Source organism: Canis lupus, chromosome 17 (genome assembly GCF_011100685.1).
Source record: "Canis lupus familiaris isolate Mischka breed German Shepherd chromosome 17, alternate assembly UU_Cfam_GSD_1.0, whole genome shotgun sequence".
NCBI classification, from domain to species: Eukaryota; Metazoa; Chordata; class Mammalia; order Carnivora; family Canidae; genus Canis; species Canis lupus.
The window spans coordinates 9163064-9170947 of record NC_049238.1 but is presented as its reverse complement, the minus strand read 5'-3'; the positions used below and the strand labels follow the sequence as shown (position 1 = coordinate 9170947).

The window sequence follows — 7884 nt, the reverse complement described above, 5'->3', positions numbered from 1 at the left end:
TCAGGTCATGATCCTGGGTCCTGAGATAGAGCCCTGAATGGGGTTCCATGCTCAGCGGGGAGTCTACTTCTCTTCCCTCTGCCCTATCCCTGCTCATGCTTTCCCTTTCTCTGTGCTCTCTCTCAAATAAATAAATAAAATCTTTAAAAACTTTTAAGAAAATGTATAATCAATAATCATATAATAAAATCAATAATAGTAATAATCAATAATTAAATCCTAAGTGCTGGTCTCTCCTTAACAAATAGACCTACTATTGTAATCTAACATCTGCTTGTCTGAGTCACAAACCCAAATTCTATTTGGGAACAGCTCCTTCTCATCATGGCCCTCACTCCACCCTGGGCCATCTCAAATATTCTCTCTCCCTATGAGTATACATAAATTTATATATATTCCATATATGTAAATACACAGACACACTTATAGATGTATACACACAGGTACACACACGTGTATATTTCCCAGTGTCTGTACTCCTACGAAAGACTAGGACAATTACAAAAATATATTGAAAAACAAGAGGAACCTAAAAAAGAAGGAAAAGAAGCTTTAGCCATAAGCTCCGGTGTTTACAGTCCTAAATGATCAGCACACACTTTTCTGTGCTTCTATGGATGATCACTGCTGTCTAGTGCTTCATTCTCAAGAATGCCTCTCACCTTCCCAGGCAATTAAAAAATCTATAGTTCATGCTGATTATAGGTTTATTCTAGGGGATCTGTGTTTTAACCGCTCCAAACGGGGCATATTCCATCTTTGGATATACATGATATGACTTCCTTTGGCGGCAGTAACGAATGTCTTTATAAGATCCTGCAGCAGTCATGGCCAGAGGGATTATATACTAGGGAGGACTGTGAAATAAACTGAAGAGTAATCTCAGAAAAACAGTGCTGCTGTAGGAGGCGGTGTAGTTGGCTGTCCTAAAATAAGGGGCCGAGCTCAGGCAGTATTTGGATGGAGAACTTTCAACCCTAACCTTGTGTGTTCCCCACTCTGGTGTTGGTGCATTGTCCTGTTGGTGCTGCATGACTGCTCAGCACAGAAAAGGTCGGGGCTGCCTCCATGTGGGCCACCTGCTTTATTTTTCCTGCACACCACCTGTGACCTTGACAGAGCCCTCCCCACCAAGGGAGGCCATGGCATTATTCCTACGTTGCTGGTCAACAACTGGAGACGGAGAGGTACGCTGGCAATGATCACAGGGGTGGTAAGGGGAGAAGCTCCTTCCTAGGCACTGTTTGGGTTTTTTTTTTTTTTTTTCCCAATGATGCAGCATTAGGATTCATATGCTAGACTATTTTGAATAAAGTGTAAGACTCAATTTAAATGCATATAAGGATGATGATAATTTAATAGGTACTATGATTGTACAGCTATTTGGTCATTACCAAGATAACTTGATCCTGTTCTGAGAATGAAAATCTTTTTCGACATGCTTTAACCGTAATTGCCTCTTTACGGGAAAGTTTTCTGTGCACTTATACATATCATCCGCTCTGCCTGACATGACCTTTCTCCCGGTACCCCTGCCTTCTGGTAAATTCATCGTTATCTTTCCTAAAAACTTCCAGGTATAGGTAATCACTCTAGCTCTGTTCCCAAAGAGCTGATCATCACTTTGAATTGTGTGTCTTCATCATCACATACTTCAAATCCTTATATCTCAGTGACCAGTCTGCTTTGAGGTCCAGGACGGGGGCTAGTTCGCCTCTGTTTCCACATTGTCTCCTCAGGGCCTGTGCACAGAAGGCACTCAGTATGTGCTTGAAGCTGAAAGAGGGGGCAGAGGGAAAGAGGGGGCAAAGGAAAAGGGGGCAGAGGGGCGTACGGTGTGTTCACCTCCTTTGTCCGCGTGGAGAGTTTAGACCAAAGACAATACCACCAGGTCCCTGAAGTGAAAGGTGGCCAGGTATGGGAACAGAGGGGTGACCAGCATATTTCAGGGTCTGCAGGAAAGCTGAGAGTCCACAGGGCAAGTGCATCCTTGGACCAAAGAATCGCTGCTTTGTTCACAGTTGTTGACCAAATTCCAGGATGACAATCCTACAGATTGTCTATTCCAGTGGGTTTGCTATCGACCTGCTGGTGGTAGAGAAGCAAGCGAAAGCAGTCCATACCCCACAGGTGGCCTCTATTCCTGGGGGGGCTGTTACAAATGTTGAGCACCAGCTGAGTTCTTCAAATGCATTCTCTGCAACAAAACACCATCCTTGAGCACTATGGAGTGAAAGTGGGGAAAGGCTCTGTCTCGGAGTCCCCTCCCTGCCGGCCACCTCTGCTGGGCCCTTTACTGTCATGTATGTGTGATCCACAGCCACCTCTGAGATGGGGATTACCAGCAGCCTGGTTTCTTCTTTAGGAAAGGGACATTCATAGAGCTTAAGTGAATCATTGCAGCTACCCAGTGAAGTCAGAATTCACACCCGGATCTTCCAAATTCCCCTGTTCTTTCCAGTTTCCCATTCGATTTCTTTGCTGGAAATGTTTTATTTTCTTTCCTAATTTGGAGGAAATGTAGTCACTAAATATTCAATGATAAAGCATTTTCTCCCAGTTCAAAACGTGTTTTTCATAGTCTACTATGGGAAAACATCGAAGACATGAAGACATATGAAGACATCAAGGCGCTTGGTGTTACAGAAACTTGATATGGGCTCTCCCTTTAATGTACTTGCGGCAGAGGTCGGGCTTGAACAAAAGAGAGGAGATGGGAGACAATGAGTAGAGGTCCTGGGGCCTGGGTCTAAGCCCCAGGAATGGGTTCAGAAGAGGTCAGTTGACAGGAGTTGGAGGCCAAGGATAGGCTTCCAGAAGATCAGGACAGGCAGGAGGATGCCACAGCAGGTGCCTGGCTCCATCTTCATTTTCTTGACAGTCATCAAACATTTAGCTGTTGTCATTTATTTCATTTCCCTGTAACACATCTTTATTTAGTTGTTGTTGTTGTTTTAAAAGGAAAATACAATGTCAAGAGTGTGCTCAGAGCTTTAGGGGAAAAAAAATGATTTCAAATTGTTTTGGGTTTTGCTTGGTGGCCCTCAAAGGTGGCATGACTTGTGCAGATTGTGGTGGGTTGGGTTTAGTAAGCTCAGTGGTTCTCTTTGACTCCACTGTTAGCCACCATCAGGACAGGGGGGCAGATGCCCGAAGGGCTCCACCCACTTTGGAATGTCATCTCATCCATGCCAGTAGAGATTAACTTCATTTTACAGGTGAACACAGAGCTCCAGAGAACTAACTGGCCCGAGGTCCCTCAGTGATCTTTGATTTTTATTTATTTATTTATGAGACACACACAGAGAGAGGCAGAGACACAGGCAGAGGGAGAAGCAGGCTCCCTGTGGGGAGCCCGATGTGGGACTCGATCCTGGGACCCTGGGATCATGACCTGAGCCAAAAGCAGACACTCAACCACTGAGCCACCCAGGCATCCCCCTCGCTTAGTGATCTTCGGTTCCAATCTCAACAGTTTCTGTTAAGGAAACTGAGGCCCAAAGGGAGGCAGATGCAGAGTCCAACTCTTGCTCAAGACCATGCTATGTGCTTGGTCACCTAAAGTGTTAGTTAGACATTATTGGCATCTGGAATGCTGGAATAAGAACTCCCCGTGCCAGTTCCTGAATCTTTGGGCTCAGAAAAGTATAATGTATGTGTATTAGCTTTCATTCCAAATTATTTTCATATTCACTATTAATTAACTCATATACATATGTATATGTGAGTGGATTAATTTATATATATATGAAACACTGAAAAATTTCATAGATGTAATGTTGCAATATGCTATGTGCTGTTTGTTCAGACATTCTGGGGGCAGAACGATGCTTCCTGAAAGTGGTAATTTTCTAAAAAATTTGATATGCTCACATTCCTTCCTTAGGATAAATACAACTGGATCAACTCACATTGAAAAAATGAGTACAGGCAGCCCGGGTGACTCAGCAGTTTGGCGCCGCCTTCAGCCCAGGGCGGGAGCCTGGAGAGCGGGGATCGAGTCCCACATCGGGCTCCCTGCATGGAGCCTGCTTCTCCCTCTGCCTGTGTCTTTGCCCCTCTCTCTCTCTCTCTCTCTGTGTGTGTGTTTGTGTGTTTCTCATGAATAAATAAATAAAATCTTTAAAAAAAAAAGAAAAAATACATTAGAAATTGTCATGGATTGAGGTCAGAAGATCCTAGAATATATGGATTCTAGCAGAACCACTGCCAAAAAACCCCAAATCAAAAAAATCAACACATTATTCCTGGAGCTCTGTGTTATCTCACAGGTAATGAATTCTTACAGTGTGTAAGCCCTTGGGTTAGGCCCTGAGCACTGATTTGGGAAGAAATATCGGCAACGAATACTGCTCATTGCATGAGACAGGAGATCTGATAATATGATTGAGATAATACGATACAGTACTAAGTAAGCTGTGCTGCAAAATATCATCCTTTTCCAAGTTAATTTTCAGATTTAACACATTTTATATCATACTCTAGAGTTTTTAAGAGGCAACATTTCTAAATTTCTTATTGAGAACCAACAAATAGGAGTAGGTAAGAAATTGAAAAACAAAAGCAAGATGTAGGACTTGAATTGATCATATGTAATAATTTCTTACACAGCCACAAAATTAAAAGAGCATCTATTGCCAAAATTGGCAATAGAAAGTATGGCACAAAAAAACACAGAAAAAAGACTTCTACTGCAGATAAGAATCCAATATGTAATCAAGGACATACAATAAAAGAGGAAGGGCAAGTTTTTCATCAAAATATGCTTATAGGGCAACCCGGTGGCTCAGTGGTTTAGCGCCGCCTTCAGCCCAGGGCGAGATCCTGGAGACCCGGGATCGAGTCCCACCTCGGGCCCCCTGCATGGAGCCTGCTTCTCCCTCTGCCTGTGTCTCTGCCTCTCTCTCTCTCTCTCTCTTTGTGTTTGTGTCTCTCATGAATAGGTGGATAAAATCATAAAAAAAACAACAGATTATTAAAAAAAATAAAATATACTTATAAATTTGGTGAAGAATGTTTTTAAAATCACAATTAATTCTTATCTCAGGCAGGTCATATACTAAAATATACTCCTGTTGGATTTAAGAATTAATTCACAGCACACTTATAACTTAATTGAGCATTTAATTGTTACTGGACTGGGAAGAGTTTCCATAGCAATGGGGGGAAAAAAATCACAAAGAAAACAGATAGAAATATATACAAATTAAAATATTTTGCATATCCTAAAACTTTAAAATTCAAATTGAAAAAGCCAATGGGAAAAGATATCCAAACAACAAGGATCAAATGAAAGATTATCAGGAGGGATTTCACAGAAAATTCGAAGAATCTGTAAGCTAGTTAAAAAGATGTTAAGCGACATTAAAAATCAATACATTGACAGTTATTGAATAATATTTAATGTTTGGAAATATATTTGAAATACAAACTTGAAAATATACATACGGCAAAGATAAATATTCAGATGGTGACATTGTACGTGGTTTTAATATCTTCTTTTTATTTTACTTTCTTTTTTTAGAGCCCAAGGTGGAGCTCAAACTCATGACCCTGAGATCAAGAGTCAGACATTTAACCAACTGAGCCACCCAGGCACCCTTCTATTTTCTAATTTAAAAAATAAACCAAACACACATTAACTGATGGGTAAGAAAGAGAATACCTTTATTAAAAATGATAAACCAAAAAGAAAATGAGGCACAGATGAAGTACTGGAGAAAATGAAAACTTCTAGGAAAAATATTATTTCGATTCTCTCTCCTCTCAGATTCCCCTTCCCCTAAATTCCCCCACTATCAAAATATGTCCCTCAGAGTGGCTGTGTCTCCCACCTCAACCCATCTTTCCCTTCATATGATACTTTTTTTAGGTTGAAAAACGATAACATTCAAAAGACCTCCTCCCCATAGTCACAAAATCCCAAACCTCTATTCCTTGTTATATCAGGCCGTGCTCTTCAGAAGCCTGGGTCCTGACAAGGGGGCCAAACCTCACCATCCCGATGCTGGGCAGTGAGCTTTGCGTGGCATCACACCCAGTACTCAGGAAGCGCCAGCCTGCAGGAGCGGGCCACCTTAGCTCCGCTTACAAACCAAGAAGGAGCAGCTCGGAAGGTGCCAGGACTCACCTAGGTCTTCATGTAGCCGGGGAGTGGCAAAATCTTGGATGTAGTTGGTGGGAACCACTCATGTAAGCAGGCAGGAAGGGTGGGCAGGAAATGTTCTCTGCCCTCAGCTCACCTGTACCTGCTCCACCACGGTGTGCTCCCTCAAAGGGACACAACGTGCACTTGTCGAGTGCCAAAGGAAGTCAGGCATTGTGCTGGGAACTTTCTACACTTAGGGCAACCTGGCAGGATAAAAGCTATTCTCAGCAGATGGATAAAAGTTCCAACTTGAGACACCCGCAGGCTGGTGATGTGCCCAAAGTCACGCCACCGAGAGAAGTTCCTGGTAAATCCCCAGGTTCAGAGGAATGGGGGTCTGATGACACAGAGCACCTCATTGTTAGCTCCCTTATGCAGGGATGGCAAAACCTGGACCATCCCAACCCCCCACTGCAAGCAGCCTTGGGCCTGCTTGATTTTGATTGTTTTTGTCTCCCTGTGGTGGAAGTTTCTGTGCGTTCCCACAGCCTGTTCTGTTGTGTGCTTCAGCCTTGCTAATCTCCAACTTCACCTTGCAGAAGCCCCAGAGAAGCCGGAACCACCATCCCCCCCACCCCACCCCAAAGGGAGTCAAATAACTTTGGGAGTTACCTGGGAGTGAGATGAAGCAGGGTCTCCACTTCTTATATATGTATTTGCAAATAAATGGCCCTAAGCAGCTTCCCCAGCTAGACCTTAAAAAAAAAAAAAATTATACATCACAATCAACACAGACAGGAAGTACCTCTCCAACTATCTCCCCATGACTCCTCTCACTTCTGACTACACCCTCCCTCACACATACATACACATGAAGACGAAGACTTCACAGACAACACCAAACACAGACACCATTAGCAACTTCCTTCTTCACAGCTCCCCTCCCCCCCACTGTTGCTAGGGGCAACTGCTGCCAACAGGTACCAGAGGTTTGAGGCCACATGGCCAGGCTGCCTGCATGTGACAATGACAGCTCCAATAACTGTGTGTGGGTGGGAGAGGAGCCCTCACCGGATGTGTTCCATAATTAGTACTCAGAATAGCCTCTTTGTCGATCTCGGATCAAAAGAGCATGGCTGTGTCCAGATAGAAAGATAAGAGCTGAATTCTTGGTGAAGCGGAAGTTCCGTTTCCCACAACCCCCTTAAGTGGTCTGTGCATGATGGGGGTGAGAAAGTACTAAGCATAAGCACCCCATCTGGAGAACCTACCATGTGCTTGGGCTGACACCCTTCATAGCAGTCCTATTCTCATTCCAGGGGCTGGACAGGCCACATACCTAAGAGCATACAATCAATGCATGGCAGGGTTGGCACCCAAGGCCTTTCTTCCTTTCCTTACTGACTCAAAGCTTATTCTCATGACCCAGGACTGCCCTGCAGTCTTCAGAGTTCAGCTCCAGGGCAGGGCTGCACCTGGAGGAGGGGGTGCTAGGGCGGAAGTCGGGGCAGCGCATCACACCCGTGTCTGCAGGGGTTCTGATGTGGCTTTGCTACTGGTGAGCTCTGTGACTCAGGCTTGCTCTGGACCCCTGGGCCCAAGCAGAGGGGCTTGTGGTCATCGGTCTGTCTTTATGGATCTTTAGGATGCTGCCTCCAGCCACCTTCTCCCCACTGGGTGCTGGGTCATCCAACCTAGCTGCACCTCCTCCTGCACACGTGTCCAAGATAGCGAGTCCACCCTTCTGTGATGTTCCAGCTTCTCGTCCGTGTAACCATGAGGCAGCACTGCAGCAC

At 44.3% G+C, this 7884-nt stretch overlaps 1 long non-coding RNA gene across 1 annotated transcript; it reads right to left on the bottom strand.

Moving 5' to 3' along the window:
- Window positions 1-5706: 5706 nt before the first annotated feature.
- Window positions 5707-7276, bottom strand: LOC119869806. Its single transcript, XR_005371805.1, has 3 exons — window positions 7160-7276; window positions 6761-6843; window positions 5707-6351 (listed from the first exon to the last, which is right to left on the bottom strand). It is a non-coding gene; the product is annotated as an uncharacterized LOC119869806 (long non-coding RNA).
- Between the last annotated feature and the right edge of the window lie 608 nt (window positions 7277-7884).